This window comes from Neophocaena asiaeorientalis, unplaced genomic scaffold (genome assembly GCF_003031525.2).
Source record: "Neophocaena asiaeorientalis asiaeorientalis breed wild unplaced genomic scaffold, Neophocaena_asiaeorientalis_V1.1 scaffold633, whole genome shotgun sequence".
NCBI classification, from domain to species: domain Eukaryota; kingdom Metazoa; phylum Chordata; class Mammalia; order Artiodactyla; family Phocoenidae; genus Neophocaena; species Neophocaena asiaeorientalis.
The window spans coordinates 818,466-834,200 of record NW_020173395.1 but is presented as its reverse complement, the minus strand read 5'-3'; the positions used below and the strand labels follow the sequence as shown (position 1 = coordinate 834,200).

The following is a 15,735-nucleotide window of genomic DNA, read 5'->3' as shown; positions in this document are numbered from 1 at the left end:
AGATACTGCTCACTGTTAACAGGGCCTCCCCTGCGATGGCTTCTGGGGATGGAACCCTCTAGATGCGAGTTTAAAACTAGCTATCTGCACAAATGCTATTTGCCAAATGCACTGTTTCGTGATAAAAGATAAAAGCTCTTTTCTAAAGCAGTTGTGAGACAGTTTGTATCTGACCCTGGGTTAGAGTCGTTACTAAGGGAACCACACAGAGAGAGAGCTGATATTTAAATGAGCTGACATCTCAAGATTCCCTTGGGCAGGAGGCATGTTTCTCCTCTAAGAAAGAACATGACTTTCTTCCATGTAGTGGAAGGATTCGTGGTGTTTGCTGCCCACAGGTGCTTGTACCTGTCTGCTGCTGCTTTTCCCCTCTGCCTGGGAGATGGAACCGTCAGGTCTGAAGGGCCTTCCAGCTGATCTGATAGCCAGGAAAGCAGAGCAAGACTTCCCCTCCAGTTGTCTCTGAGCAGCTTAGTAAGCTAGTAGAATTCGTGTGGTTATAGGACACGGCTATGCCAACAAGGGACCGCATCCTACAGGTGTGTGGAAGCAACGGGCATGAAGTTCAAAGCCAAAAGGGCAAGTGTCAGAATTCAAGCTCAGCATTCTTAGTGAGTTTGAGATGAGCTCTGAATTCAGTTCTGGGGGGAGAAACAGTTATATTAAGTAGTGACTGAGTAATTAAGGATGAACAGTTAAGGTAACTATGATAATAGTTTAATACTACTTTATCTTAAATATTAAAAAGTAAAGTGGTGTTTTAAATACTGTTGAAATGTGGGTCTTTTTGTAATTTTTTTTTTTTTTTGAGAAAGAAAACTGGGTTCTTCCTCTCAGCTAAGAAATAGTCTATTGTAGACAGACTCTTACATGGATACAGCACGATTGTAACACTCCTGCCACCTAATGATGGAGTGCCTTAATTGCAGACCAAGTACCTAAAGAAATGAGCAACACTAATTTCAAAACTAAAGTACAGCAAACCCAATGCCACCTATGGAGACCGCTTTTACATGCAGTGTATGATTTATTGTCAGATGCAGTTAAGAGGGGGTCATCTTTTAACATTTGCTTGCCTTTGATGTGTGGTACTTCATGTTCTCAAAGTCCGTCAGAAACAAAGGCAATGTAAAAGAATTACGGGAATTCACAGTATATCAAAATTTGGTTTTGGAATGAAAGCTGTCATGAAAAATGGGGTCTAGATTAAAATAATTGTTAATATGTGCTAATGATGGCCTGACCCCATGGCCTGGAGGGACCCACATTGTGATGACCCACATTGTGATGACCTCTCTTCAATAGTCATCCTGTGTGTGCATTATTGATAGGTCAGTCATTTCTTCAAGTTAATCAAGGCCCATTATAAATAAATAAATGTTTTTAAAAACAGTCATAGGAAGAAAAACACATACATGAGAATTATTCATCAGGTTTCCAGGTTTAAAATCATCATTATATAACTTGTAGCAGATACGGGAGGAACAGCCATTTGTACATTCTCCTATGTGGTTATGAAACCATGAGTTCATCCTGAAGTATCCACACAGGCAGAGTTCCATCATCTCATCCTTGATGGATATTTGGCACAAATATTCTGTTCTTGCTGAAGAAGAAACTTGATGTTGAGCCCTCAGTAAGTGGTAGACAGGGACACCTTTATAAACTTTCGTTTTGTCATTATTTTTGCTTTCTGGTTTAATAGCAACCAACGTTGGTATCATGTTCTGCAGCTTCAAAATGCTTCCACGTGTCATCTTCATTCTCTACCGCTAGATAATTAGTGCCTTTCTTTTTTTTTTTTTTTTTTTTTTTTTTTTTTAATTAATTTATTTATTTTTGGCTGTGTTGGGTCTTTTCTGTGAGAGGGCTTTCTCTAGTTTTTTAGCAAGCGGGGGCCACCCTTCATCGTGGTGAGCAGGCGTCTCACTTTCATGGCCTCTCTTGTTGCGGAGCACAGACTCCAGACGCGCAGGCTCAGGCTCAGGAGTTGTGGCTCACGGGCCCAGTTGCTCCGTGGCATGTGGGATCTTCCCAGACCAGGGCTCGAACCCATGTCCCCTGCATTGGCAGGCAGATTCTCAGCCACTGCACCACCAGGGAAGCCCAGTGCCTTTCTTTTACAACTGAGGTGACCATTATGTTCATAGAAATCAAATGACTCGCCCAAGATCACATAGCCAGTCGGTGGCAAAGGCAGGTTGTAAATCTGGATTTTCTGGCTCTAAATTTCATGTTCCTTCTACTCTCTGGCACAGCTTCCCAAGAGAAGATAAGAATTGTTCTCAAGATGGAATTCCTTGTTTCTGTTACATATGGTGGCAGAGCGGCCATGTGGCCAGTCAAGACATAGCAAGTTAGGCAGAGGATCAGTCAATGTCTAAGGCTTTTAAGGAAGGACATTTCACACTGAAACTGTTAAATATCCTCTTCTTTCAGTGAAATGTCAGTTCTCATTAATTCATTTATTTACCCAACAATATTACTGTAAGAGTAGCAGCCATATTGCCTGCAGTGTCAGCACAGAGAATGATGGCCTGGCCCCGTGGCCTGGAGGGACCCACATTGTGATGACCTGTGAATGCCTCTCCCTTGTCCTGAACCCTTTTTCTCTTCACCTGCCATCTCCAGTCCATGGTATGTACCTGGAATACCAAGGGAATGTCCTTGTTTGTCATGGTCAACAGCAAGGAGGGAAACATATTAAAAATGCTTTAAGACTCACAAGGTCTTGTAGGTCAGCCTGTGGATTGGTGCATGGATCTGTTCTCCTGCCAAATGTGCCAGGGTTGCCGCGGAGACAAAAAAGCAGCTGTATTTTGTTCTGAGACGTGCTGTCACATGCTCATGGGCACACGCGCCGGCTAGTCATTAGAACGTGTGTCTTAAGTATGATCCAAGTCTCCTCTCCATGATTCTACTCCTTTCCTGACTTTGATCCTTCCTACAAATGAAGATTTCTTCTTCACCATCCCGTGTTGTATCAACCTGGGCGTATCATAGTCCCCTGGGGACGCTGCCAAGCCATGCTTGCCCACTGTACCCCCTCTGCAACCCTGGTTATGAAACAGAGCTCTCTGTGAGGTGATTGATTAAACTGAATTCATTGGTTTTTTTAGGGTGTATTATTTGGGGACAAGATCAGGAAGGAGATAAATACCAGAAGGTACTTGAACGTCAGAAAGGAGGTCATTTGCCATCTCAACCTTTAGAGGTGGTGCAGATTTAAGACTGGGGAAGCCCATCTATTATGGGAGAAGTCCTCTTCTGTGGCTATTCTTCATGTTGGACACGGAAAGAGTGTCACCAGCTCCCACACCTCATCTGGCCCCACCTTGTTCCCCAATTTCCCTGACCCCTCCCATGATGAATCCGAGATTGACACAGGCCTTCCCCAGATGGTCCCTACACTTTGGGAATGGCACAGCTGTTTGTCAGGTTCTCGGCTTTTGCCTGGGCGAAAGTACACAGCAGCAGAGAGCCATATTCTTACCAGTTGGAAAGGGAGAAGAGGCCAGTCCCCCGGCCAACATAGAGCTTGGACTCCTTCGCGTGGCAGGTGAGGCCGTACACGGTTCGCCAGACTCCTTGTCCCCTGCCAGCCCCCTTTCACTGTACCGTGAGCTTCTTTGCTTTGATACCTCTGGCCTCTGCCCACAGGGTCTCCTCTGCTTTGGAGGGCGCTGCGAGCTACTCTCACGCAGGCTGTGGACCCCACCACCTCTCACCTCCAGCGCTGCTCCGGGCCTTCTCGCCAGGTGTCGCTGGCCCTGCTAGGCAGTGGCTGCCATCTGAGCCAGAGGGGTCCAATTAAGAATTAAGAAATAGACTATTACAGTCACAGGCCTCATTGAGCCGGAAGTGTTTAGAGTAATTTTCCAAATGAACTCCATGGAGATTATTTTCACCATGCTTGCAAATCAGATAAACAGATTCCTCATGCATCTGTAGTGCTTTGTAGTTATAAGATGGCTGTATCTATGCCACTTTAGTTTATTTTGCTCCCTGCAAGAATGTTATGAGGTAAGTAGGGCAAATGCCATTTTCCCTATTTCTAGATAACTAAACTGAATCTCAGAGACTCTGACTTAAACACAGCCACTCTGTTCCAGGTGACGTGGATCACTCCCACCTGGATCTCTCTCTGGATGGGAACAAAGGGAGGAAGCCTACAGTTAGACAAAGCGAAGATAGGAACAACCATCGTGAATACAACTTGAGTGGTGGGAATCAGACTACAGGCTCTACAGGGGTTGGCAAGAAAATGTTGGTATAGTCAGGGAATAATAATTAAAATTTTTGTGGGCTTAAAAGTTGAGGTAGAAATCTAAAACTGGCTTAGAAACTCCAATAAAGTTAAAAATAGGATTTCCTATAAAGGTTTAACTCTGTTGCAAGCCCTATGCTGAGTGAGTGTTTACAAACACGATCTTATTTCATCCCCCATCCAGCCCATGAGACTGTTCCTGTTGTTGAGGTGCAGGGGCAGGACAGACACGGTTTATGGAAATCTGGGGACATCAGGAGAGCGGGCAGGTGGCGGGGGACTGTGGGGGTCAAGTGGGAAGTGGTGTGGATGGGCCGGATTAAGATGGGACCTCAGAGCCAGCCAAGGCACTTGGACGTGATGGGGTGGGCCGTGCAGCCTCTGGAGGGTTTTGAGCAGGTGCGGGACCTGAGAAGGGGGTGGATGTGAAGACCACTGAAGCGAAGCCTTGGCTGTGGGGTCTGTGTTGTGGCCACTGGCTTCCAGAATCCAAGAGAAGTCCGTGGACCCGGCCTGAAGGCAGGTGTATGAGTCACCGCCACGTTAGCATCCTGAGAGGGGGCGGGGCTTGCCCTCTCCCGGCCACTGCACGGCCCGTTCCTGGCTTATACGCAAACTCAGGGACACCCATGGAGACGTTTCCCCCTGCCATCAGGCTGATTGATGGAGGAATCAAGTTCCTTCTGTTCGGTGCGGTGAGCTGATGGTCTTTTGTTCTCCAGGCCAAATTCCTAGGATCCTTTGGTCCCAGAACACTTCGCCTGTGGAGTTTATAATAAGAAAGTACAGAAGTGAACTCACAGAATATAAATTGGGGATTATAGATAGAGATAATATTGGGGAAAATGGTGATTTTCCTAAATCCAGGGCCTTGTGCTATGTGGTCCGTTGGCTGCCTCGATGGGAGCGGGCAGACCCTGCATGGCCCTGTGCTGTGTTAGCGATGAGAATAACCATTAATTACGCAAATGCTGCGTGCCAGGCCCCAGGCTGGGTGCCTTACAGGTGTGTCTCACAGAACTCTGTGAGGAAGGTGTTCTGAGTCCAGTTTACAGATCAGTAAATTAAGTCTCAGAAATCTTGTGTAACCTGCCAAGACCTTACAGCTAGTAAATGACAAGTAAAATTACAGCGTAGGTCTCTCTGTGTCCTTCCCACTGTACGCTGGAGGAAAACACTCACGCAGATGCAGCTGGCTGGACCATGGGTCTTTGCTTTAAAACGTTCTGAGAGCCTAACCATTTAGTTTCCATTTTCCCCTCAATGTTGCCTAGCACAGGCTCTGGATGTGCAGGCTCAGTGGCCATGGCTCAAGGGCCCAGCCGCTCCGCGGCATGTGGGATCCTCCCGGACCGGGGCACGAACCCACGTCCCCTGCATCAGCAGGCGGACTCTCAACCACTGCGCCACCAGGGAAGCCCTCTCTTGTACGTTTGAAGAGATAAGAGATGTTTGCATGTGGCTTGTACAGACATATATTTGCTCCTTCTCTTCCTGCTTTTTCCTCTCTTTCTGGCATCTTCCCTCCCTCCCCCCCATCCCCAATACATGTAGAAGAAGTAAGGCCAGCATCAGCTCTGTTGCAACATGACTCATTGTTAGACTTAACCTGACCAGGAGTTATTGGCACCACGGATGGACGCCCGGGGTGGATCTTTAGCCCTTGAGGTAGATGAACGAGTCATAGGCGGGGCACTAGCACAGATGCGTTTGCAGAGCTGAATTCACATGATTATGCTTCTGTCTTAATGCAGCAGTAGGGATGATGTTCTGTGGAGCTGGTGGTTCTATGGGTGCGTCAGTAGCAACAGGCTGTGTTTGAAGGCGCAGGGACCGAGAGGGCAGGCGCAGGACCTCGATAGCCGAGCACCAGCGGGAGTCAAGGATTAACGGGAGATGGGTTAAACCCGGGCTTTGGGTTTTCCAGAATGGCAACCTAATGGTAAAGAAGGCGCCAAGCCTGCATCTGTTCCTTTGCCTGCAGAAGGCCACATCACTAATGGGAACAGGGCACCCACACGAGTATATCCTGCGGGGACCTGCCACCCTGCGGAGACCAATATCGATCTGGGGGGGCAGGGCAAAGCCAAGTTGAAGGACTTGGTACCAACGCCGGATCATAGTCATCCCTGTTCTTGTAACTGTGGTTGGCCAGATTCGGCCACTCTGCAGGAGGGAATCTCCCCTCCCTTCTTTGCCCTGGAATGGAATTATCAGGTCAGTAGAATCAGCATTATGTTGGAGGGTTGCTGTGTGGCTTTTCAGATGGGGTGGCTTCCTACCTAATAATGGTGCCCCCTCCCCCCATCAGATGAAGGGCTTTCTTCTGAAGGGCCCTGGAAAGAGTGTGTCCTCCTGGAACCTGACTTGATTTTGTTCAGCTTTCCATGAATGACTTTTCTTTCTGGGTTGCAGACTTACATTTCTGATGGTCTAAGCAGCTCATTGTTACTTCGTGGACAGATCATCTATTCCTTTAACTGAATCATTTAGCAAACATTAGTGCAACTCATACACAGAAGATGATGTATTCCTTAGGACGCTGGTGTTTCCAGCGTGTTTTCTGAGGATCCTCATAGCCTTTGCTTCTACAATCCAACCAGAAACAGCAAAAACCACTTGGACTGCTTAACTGCAAGGTGCCTTTAGAACTGCCCTCCATTTCCAGTCAAGTGTAGGTTAAGAAGGTGCCTAATTAGAGGCAGCATAGCACAAGGTTAATGTCATGGGTTCTGCTGGCATATCGTCAGGGCTTGAATCTCTGCTCTGCCACTTACTATGTGCTGTTCAGCACGACATGCTCCCTCTCTACCCTGCCTCAGTCTACCAATTTGTAGAATGAGGATAATGAGAGTACCTACCTCCTAGGGTTTGGTAAATAATAGATAAGTTATCCCATGTAAATCATAGAATAGCACCTGATACATAGTAAGTGCTCAATAAATATTAGCTATTATTAAGCACCTCAGACCCCAAGGAAACCCTATGTTTAAAGAAGCGGAGGGGGTATGGGGCTCAAGAGGACTGAGTCTAAGCCCAGATTCACCCATTGTAAGGCCTCAGGTGAGCCACCCATGCTTCCTGGACGTGACTTGGGCTCCTCATCTGTAAAATGGGGCTGCAAAGTTATGTCCTAACCAATCATGGCAGTTCACGTTCGTTATGAGACTGTGTATGGAAGGACCGTGGCGATCCGTCGCACTGAAAGTGATGATCACAAGGGTTTGGGGGGGACTAAATCACAGGTGGACCCAGCCAGAGGGTAAAAACCAAGCCAGTTTACATGTGTGATTTTACATTAATTACATGTGACATTCTTGGCTGGCAAAATCCCAAACCTTAAGGTGGCCTGAATCCCCTTTAAGGAGATTGCTGCCAGCATCTCTGTGGGGCCTTCTGATTTGAAGCACAGTTTGACCTATTAGGAGCCAGATCCTTTCATATTACTAGTAGCCATCTTTTTCCATTAGCAGATATTGATTCTTTGTTTCTTACGGTAGCAGTGACTGGCTTTGTTAGAAGGATAGCTTCTCTGTAGCCATATCCTTCGGGTGGGTGAGAACAGCCGTCTGGGTGAATGAGGTAAGGAGTGCAGGTATTTTTACCCAGAAAATGCACTGTGCACTTCCGACCTTCGGATTTGGTATCTGCCCGGCAAGATGTAGCACCAGAATGTGTCACGGAGACGGCTGGGAGCCTGTGACCTGGAGCTGGGGACAGCAGGCTGCGTGTTTCTTTCAGAATTCTGGGCTGACTGATCTTAGGCTCTGAGATCAGATTTGACCCTCTGCCGGGTCTCTCTGGGCAGCTTTAATTATGGCAAGTCCACAGGGTCAACTCCTGCTGGCAAAACACTTTTTCAAAGGAGGGTCCTGAATGTGGAGGTGCTGGGTGTGAGGGGGCCCTGAGTCTCCCAGGGCCAGCCAGATGGGACCTGCTTTGCACAGACCCCCGGCCCATCAGGACGAAGCTTCCCGGCGGTGCTGGCACTCGTGGTCCAGGAGGGTCTCGGTGTGAACCTGGGCGGTGGCGGCCGGCTGGGAGTGCTGGCCCCAGCGTGAAGCTTTCACCAGCAGTGCCTGCTCGGGGTGAAAGGCTCCAGGTGTCCGGGCCAGCAGATGTCTTTATCAGCGACTGAATGTTGGCCGAGGGGCTCTGCTCGCTCTTGTGGAGCACAGGGCATCACAGGAGAGGAAGAGCTGGGGCCTGGGAGCCGGGAGCCCTGGGTTCTAGTCTCCACCCTGCCAGAAGCCGGCTGCGTGGCTTCTTCCCTCCGGCCCTTGGTTTCTTCACATATGGAAGCTGGCAGGGGGTCTCTGTGGTGCTCGCCCCCATGTTCTGGACTCTAGGGGACCACAGGGATGAGCAGGTATGGAAGAGCGACCACCCAGTGAGAGATTCCAGAAACTAGGGGGGCTGGTAGCTAACCCCCCTGTAATAGTCTCTCAGCCTCTGTGAGCCGGGAGGAGCTTTCCAATCAGCACGTACACCCCAGGGGCCTTGCTGAGTTGGTGACCCTGACCACGAACAGGATGGGGGTGACCGGGCTTATAGCATCCATCAGAACATAGACTGGCATCATCTCCTGGGCCAGCTGGAGCCTCGGCACACGGGCTCCTGACATCCTCCTCACCGTCTCCAAGTTCATACTTCCATAGAGAACCACGCACTAGCTCAGTGGTTCTCAAAGTGTGGGCCCAGAGGCATCCACGTCATCTGGGAACTTGTTGAAAATGCAAATTCTCGGGCCCCACCCCAGACCCACTGACCGACTCAGAAACCCTGTGGGGGGGCGGGCAGCAATCTGTTTAACAAGCCCTGCTAGTGGTCCGAGGCAGGCTGAGGTCTGAGAACCACTGCACCAGCACAACCCTGTAGTTTGAGAACCATAGTGTATCTCTCCCTCTTTTATGTAAAACTATTTTTAATTATGAAGACAAGACTCCAGCAATACTTTGAAAAATTACTGCAGCCCCACTGCCCCGTCACAGTCACTGTTTTCATCTTTCTGGGCTCCCTTCTGGTCTTTGTTCATCTGGACACATAGTTTTTACACAGACCGCATTGGATAGAGACTTCTTCCTGTAGTACTTCTTAAAGTACTAAAGTGCATTTTTCCCCATCGCTTCATCACCTTTATACTTGTCATTTTCAATGACTACAGAACACTCCCCTCCCATGACCGGCTTCACACGCTTGACCGCCCTGTCCCCAGACATTTGGCGACTTGCCGCTTTGCACTATTGGAGAAGCCTCCTGCCTGTCCAGGGCGAGGTCAGCTTCTGGGATGTTCTGCGTGACCCCCGTCAGCCCAACGTCGACCTCCCTGTAAGTCCTCAACCTGAGGCTATCTGAAAAAGATTGCTTAGTGGAAAAAATAAACCAAAGAGACCCCGTAAGTCTGCGGTGATGCATCGTGAGTGAAACAGGCCCGTCCGCTGAGTTTTGTTAACTGAGCATCTTCTCGTTGCACTCACAGGTGGTGTCTGCAAAGGGGGGCACGGCGTGGGCATGGGGGCGGGAGCCTCCCCTGCCCCAGTGGGCTGGATGCCCGTGGCCTCACCCTGTGCCAGGCCTGCTGGCGGTCATTTCCTGAGCATCCTGGTCCCCAGCAGGAAGGCCCCTCCTTCTTTCTCGTGCTGCCTCCACCTCCCCCCACCCTACACCTGTGTATCTCTCTCTCCTTCCTTCTCCCAGCCTGGCTCAGCCCGGGGATAGCCTGAGACTCACAACTTGACCAGCGCGGCCCCTAGTTTTGACAAGACCACTGACCATTCTTGGGTCATATAAATAACGCTGTATCTTTTGCAATGATTTCGTTGGGGTAAATCCTAGATATGGGCTAAGGTTAATAGGGCGTCTCGTGTGTCATTGTCCCTTCTGTTAGTGGTGACATGCATTTATGCCCTGTCAGTGGCTCGACATTGCTCTTCATGACCTGGCAAACTAGGGTCTTCCTTATTTGGCTCTTGGGTCACAAACTCAACTCAGGTGGCTCAAAGGGGCACGCTGGTGACATGAATGTTGATTGGGCCGGACCATGGGAGAGAGAGGGGCTGTAATGAACTGAAAAGACACCCAGCCAAAATGCACTCATGTGCAGTGGGGAGAAAAAAGGAAAGGTAAATGACAGAGGGTGCACATGGTTCTTCCCTTCAGCGTCACTGCCTCACGCACCCCGCACATTCCAGCCACACCCAAATGGGCTGCACTTGCTCTGCCTGCTTGGGGTTTGGCTTGGCCTTGTGGCCTTTTCACAAGCTGTTTCCCTGCCTAGACTGTCTCTTCCCCTTTATTCGTGGATGACTCCTACTCTTGATTGAAGACCCAGCCCGCATGGTCTCCTCCTACAGGAAGCTTTCCCAGGTCAACTGCCACGGGTTAGGAGGAGGCTTGACCTCTGGGTGGGCAGCTGGAGAGGGCACTCCCTGCACTCTGCATGGGGGGACTGCTACAGGGTGCTAGGCTTTAATTCCCTTTGAGAGCATTGCTACAATTCAGTTTTGAAACTTCTTTCTTTACTAATATCCCAAGGGAGCTATGAAGGATGTGATGCTGTGGCCGCCTTTCCTGTGCAGTTTTCCTGGTTAGCCCATAACTGGTGAAATGCCCTGGTTTCTTATTCCAGAATAAGAAAATGCACTCACAATTAGCTTACATTCCTTTCCTTTTCTAGACTAAGGATTATTTTTTTTTATCTCTGTGTCTCCAGAAGCCAGTAAGCTGGCACACAATAGGTACTTAATAATTTTTTTTGGATGGATGGATGAATGGATGGATGGATGGGTAGATGAATGGACGGGTGGATGGATGGATGGATGGAAGGATGGATGGGTAAATGGGTGGATGGATGGGTGGATGGGTAGATGTATGTATATATGTGTGGATGGGTGGATGGGTGGATGGGTGAACATTCTATATCTGGATGCCCCATGGCCCCTGGAGGCACGCTTGGGCAGTGTCTCCCCCAGTGTGTCTTCCCCAAGCCTCTCCCTCACTCATCCTCCCCACCTCTGTCCTCCTTCCCTTCCACTTTGCACTCGCCTCTGCTCATCATTTTAGCTTTACCTTGATTTCATTGTTTTCTCCCGCCTTCCTTTTCTCTCTTATCCACCCCCTTCCTAACATAAATCAGTCCCTTCCCTACCTTCTCTAGCTGTTTCATCCTGACTAAATAGCCAGGAGGTTTTTTGTTTAGGGCTCATCCCCGGGGCCTCAGGAAGGAAGTGGTCTGAGGATCAGAGTCCCTGGAACATTTCAGAAGAAGAGCTGGGAGGGAGGGGGCAGTGAGGCTTAGATCCTGGCGCTGGGTCTGTCATACTGGCCCCTCCCCAAGGAGTTTCCACCACCTTTCACGTTAGCATCGGGCCTCTCCAGAGGCCTGGCTGGTGGGGTGGCAACACACATGTGCCCAACCCCTGTGGTGGAGGCTGTAGGTTTCGGCCCTCTCTCTGCAGTTGCTGGATTAAACCACCAAGGGGCGCACTTGCCCCACCCATCCTGTGATGGTAGGGGTGCTAGATTCTCTCCCATCCACAGTGTCGAAGCAGAGGCAGGGCAGACCCTAAGGGAGCTGATGAGACTCTTGCTTTTCCTTAGAGATCTAGGAACTGTGGCAGGGACCCTTGATGTCAGGGCCATCCCTGGGGGCTGGAAAAATCACCCTGGGTTGGTCTGCTCCCTGCCCCGCCTCAGGCATTGTCACTGTTGTGACCCTAGGGGACCAGAGGTACACCAAGGGCCAACCTGCGGGGGACAAATCACGAATGGGCACCTGGAGAGGTCGAATGTGACTGGAGAATGGTAATGTGAAGCCATTTCGTGCTGTGTGGTGTGGGGTCCTCCTGCCCACTCTACAGGTGAGGAAACTGAGGCCCAGAGGGGTTAGGTGGCCTGCAGTGCCCGCTGGACTGGGGCAAGGACTGTTGTGTGTTACTTGGTTGTGGGTCTTTAGTTTTGCCTCAGCAGGTGGGGCCACCTCCTTGTCCTCCTCCAGCTGCTTCTCCAGGTCGTCGAGCACTGACAGCAGCTCAGGAGCCTTTGGCCTTGGAGACAGCCCTGCCCACAGGTATCCCCTCCCCCTACCACTGTGGTTCTCGCGCTGCAGTCTTTAGGATGGGAGTCCAGGGCCAGAACCTCGTTAATCGTTCTCCCCTGACCCGCACTGGTTTTGAGGAGATGCCTGTCACCAGAGTCTCCCTTGAACTGCTTTTTGTGCCGAGACATGGGTAGCAGCTGGCGGACAGGCTCAGCTTGCCCTGGGAGGGAGGCGCACCTTGAGTGCCCTATTTGCAAAATGACCAGCGGCTGTCATTCTACACCTGCCTCTCATTTGGAGACCTGATCTAAAGCTGTAAAGGTGGTGCCAGGAAAGGGCTTTGCCAAAGCATCTCATGAAAATCTGGCCAACAGGCCGTTGGGGTCCACTAGCTACAGCTTCATGTGGCAGATACCTCAGCTCTGTTTTCAGATTTGGCAAGTGGCAGAGGTCTTGACTAGGCTGAAGGTCATTCAAGGGCCAGAATGGCATTCCTGGACCCTTCCTTTAAGTGGATGTACCTGCCCAGTCATGGAGGGACAAGGCCGTGCTTGGAAGAGGCCCAGCTCTGCCTCCAAGTAGCTGGTAGTGGGACTGGAATCACTCCGGCAGCCCCAGCCCGATGCTGTCCCGTCCTGACCCACCGTAGTAGACCCCACTCTCCGCTCTGCCAGCACGCTCCCTTGTGGATATCAGCTTCCCACCAGTGTTTTCCTCCTTAGAGCTTCTGTCTTCTCCTGGGGTGCTGGGTGGGAGAAGAGAATTCCCGGACCTTCACTTCTTCTCCCTAGAGCTGGGGCAGCGTCCATGAAAGAAAACTAGTTCAGCCACCTGACCTTCGAGGTGGAATATTCGAGGCCTGGTGATTTGCTCAGGTCCGTGGGGCCGGTTGCTGGGAGAGTCAGGGCTGTCCAGGGAAGGGCACTGCCATCTGGAAAGCAAGAAGGCTGCAGGGGAAGGGAGGGGGGTTCAGGCTTCAGTAGGATTGCTGGTGTGAGCCTTCGGTCACGGGGAGCTCAGAATGGCAAGTGGGGTGATGGAGGTCCTGTGGCAGAAAGAGGCCCCAGTTCATCTCCACAGGTTCCACTTAAAAACAAAATTGAGGTATATTAAGACAATTAAGAATTGTACATGTTGAAGCTGTATAATTTGATGATTTGATATACATATCCACTGTGAAACGATCACCATGTTTAATCTAATTAATCTCTCTCTTCAGATAGTTGCAACTTTTTTTTTAATGGGGACAAACCTTAAGATCTACCCTCTCAGCAACTTGGCTCAATTTTAAAGTGTAGTGGGGTGGGGGAATGTTTTGTGGTCTCTTCTTACTCAGGCGGCTTCTGAGCTCAACTGAAGCAATTTCAGTTTGGTTCTTGTGGCTTAAAAGGTCCCTGAAACACTTCAGTGAAATTATAGCTCCTTAATTTAGCTGCCTGTCAGTTATTTTTTTTTCCAGGTGGTTTAGGGTTGACAGTGAGTTTGACATTTGTAAAAATGTTTTGGAAAGCATATCAGAGACCTTGAACTCAAAAAGAATATAAAGTACATTATTTGGAGAAGTGTGATTGGAATTATTCTTCTGGCCACTCCAAGTCCCGTCTCTCTTCTTTCAACAGTCTGCAGACAAAGCCCAGTGAAATTGTAGGCTACTTCTGAGCCCGGCTGCCTTTGTGAGTTTCCTTCTGGCTCCATCACCCTCATTTTAGCGACTTCTGCTTCGTTTGCGCACAGCTAAGGAGAAAGCACTTCTTTTTAGTTGGTCAGAGCGTTGTAGGATGTTAGAGGTGGAAAGAACTTTAGGGACCTTCTTCACCTGCTCTCCCCCACTTTTTTCCCAAGGGCTTGGAGGGCATGGGCTGTGACCAAGTTCACGTGACAGATGCCTGCTGAGCTGAGATTCACCCCCAGATCAATGACTCTGGGCCACCCTTGCTCCACGAAGCTACACACTAAAATGCTAACCGTGACATTTACCTGCCATTTTTAGGACAGTTTATGTGCCCAGAGCTTGTATCTTAAATTAGAATATGCCTGGCATATTGGGCTGTGTCACCCTGGAGAACTGTGTGACTACACCTTCCATGCCCTTATGGGTGGAGGGAAGTAGTAGAACCTGCCTGGAACTTGGAGACCCTCCCTCTACCCCAACCTGCTTGCTCTGACCACTTCCAGTCAGTTCAGAAACATTGCCAGGCACCCACCCTGCCAGTGCTTGGAATCCAAAGAATGAAAATTCAGAATTCCTCCCTTCCAAACAATGACAGTATAATGTGGGAATCATCACAGTGCCGGTCAGCGTGGAGCCTCTCCAGACAGTCCCGGCAGAATTGCCCTGTTCGTCTAGGTGGGAAGGCAGAGGGTTTACAGGCCAGAGGTTCTCAACTCTGGCCACTCATTGGGGTCACCTGTGGAGTTTAAAAAAGTCCTCCTGCCCACCCCTCAACCCCATTTTGATGATTAACCCCAATCTGAGGTAGAGCCCAGGCATGAGAAGTTGGGTTTTTTTTTTTTTAGAAGCTTCCAGATGTTTCCAGGATGCAGCCAGGACTGAGAACTGCTAGGTAAAAGGACTCACATTTGAGTCTTATTTGGGAACTGTTAAAAATTCAAGTGAAGGGCTTCCCTGGTGGGTCAGTGGTTAAGAATCTGCCTGCCGATGCAGGGGACACGGGTTCGAGCCCTGGTCCAGGAAGATCCCACATGCCACGGAGCAACTAAGCCCGTGTGCCACAACTACTGAGCCCGAGCTCTAGAGCCTGCAAGTCACAACTACAGCGCCCACACACCACAACTACTGAAGCCCGCGTGCTTAGAGCCCATGCACCACAACAAAGAGTAGCCCCCGCTCACCACAACTAGAGAAAGCCCCCGTACAGCAACGAAGACCCAGTGCAGCCAAAAATACATAAATAAATAAATTTATTAAAAAATAAAAAATAAAGTGTGACTTGTTAAAGGCAATAAGGAAGACGTTATTCGAGGGGGGCTTCTACCATGGGCTTTGCCGTAGGGGAGAGCCGGGGCTTAACTCCCAGACACCAGGACGAGGGGGGACTTCCTGCCGTGGAGCAAGGTGGGGCTGAGGGGATGGAGATTACTGAGAGGACCTATCGGGGTAAAGCCACCTAACTGGATTCTTGCTGATGGCAGGCCGGGGTGATCAGACATCACCTGGGAGACCCCATCAGTTAGGGTTATCCGACGTGGAGGGCGAGGGTTCTGGTTAAACTGACGGAGCAGGACTCTTGCTACGACTGGACAATATGGAGACCAGCACAAAGGCCCTGAGGTCAGGCCCTGGTTGAGAGAGTTCAGAGGAGCCTGAATAGAGTTTGGTCAAGGAGAGAACCTGTCGCAATGGTGGGCGGCACGTTGCCGTGGAGGGTGTGCCTGGGGGTGGGCAGAGCGAGGGGTGGGAGACGTGGCA

General features: G+C 50.0%; 1 protein-coding gene across 1 annotated transcript in view; it reads left to right on the top strand.

Annotated features, from left to right (window-relative positions):
- The window catches only part of MSRA (methionine sulfoxide reductase A), a 374,143-nt gene that overhangs the window by 323,620 nt on the left and 34,788 nt on the right, over positions 1-15,735 (top strand). The gene's annotated exons all lie outside the window — the stretch shown is intronic.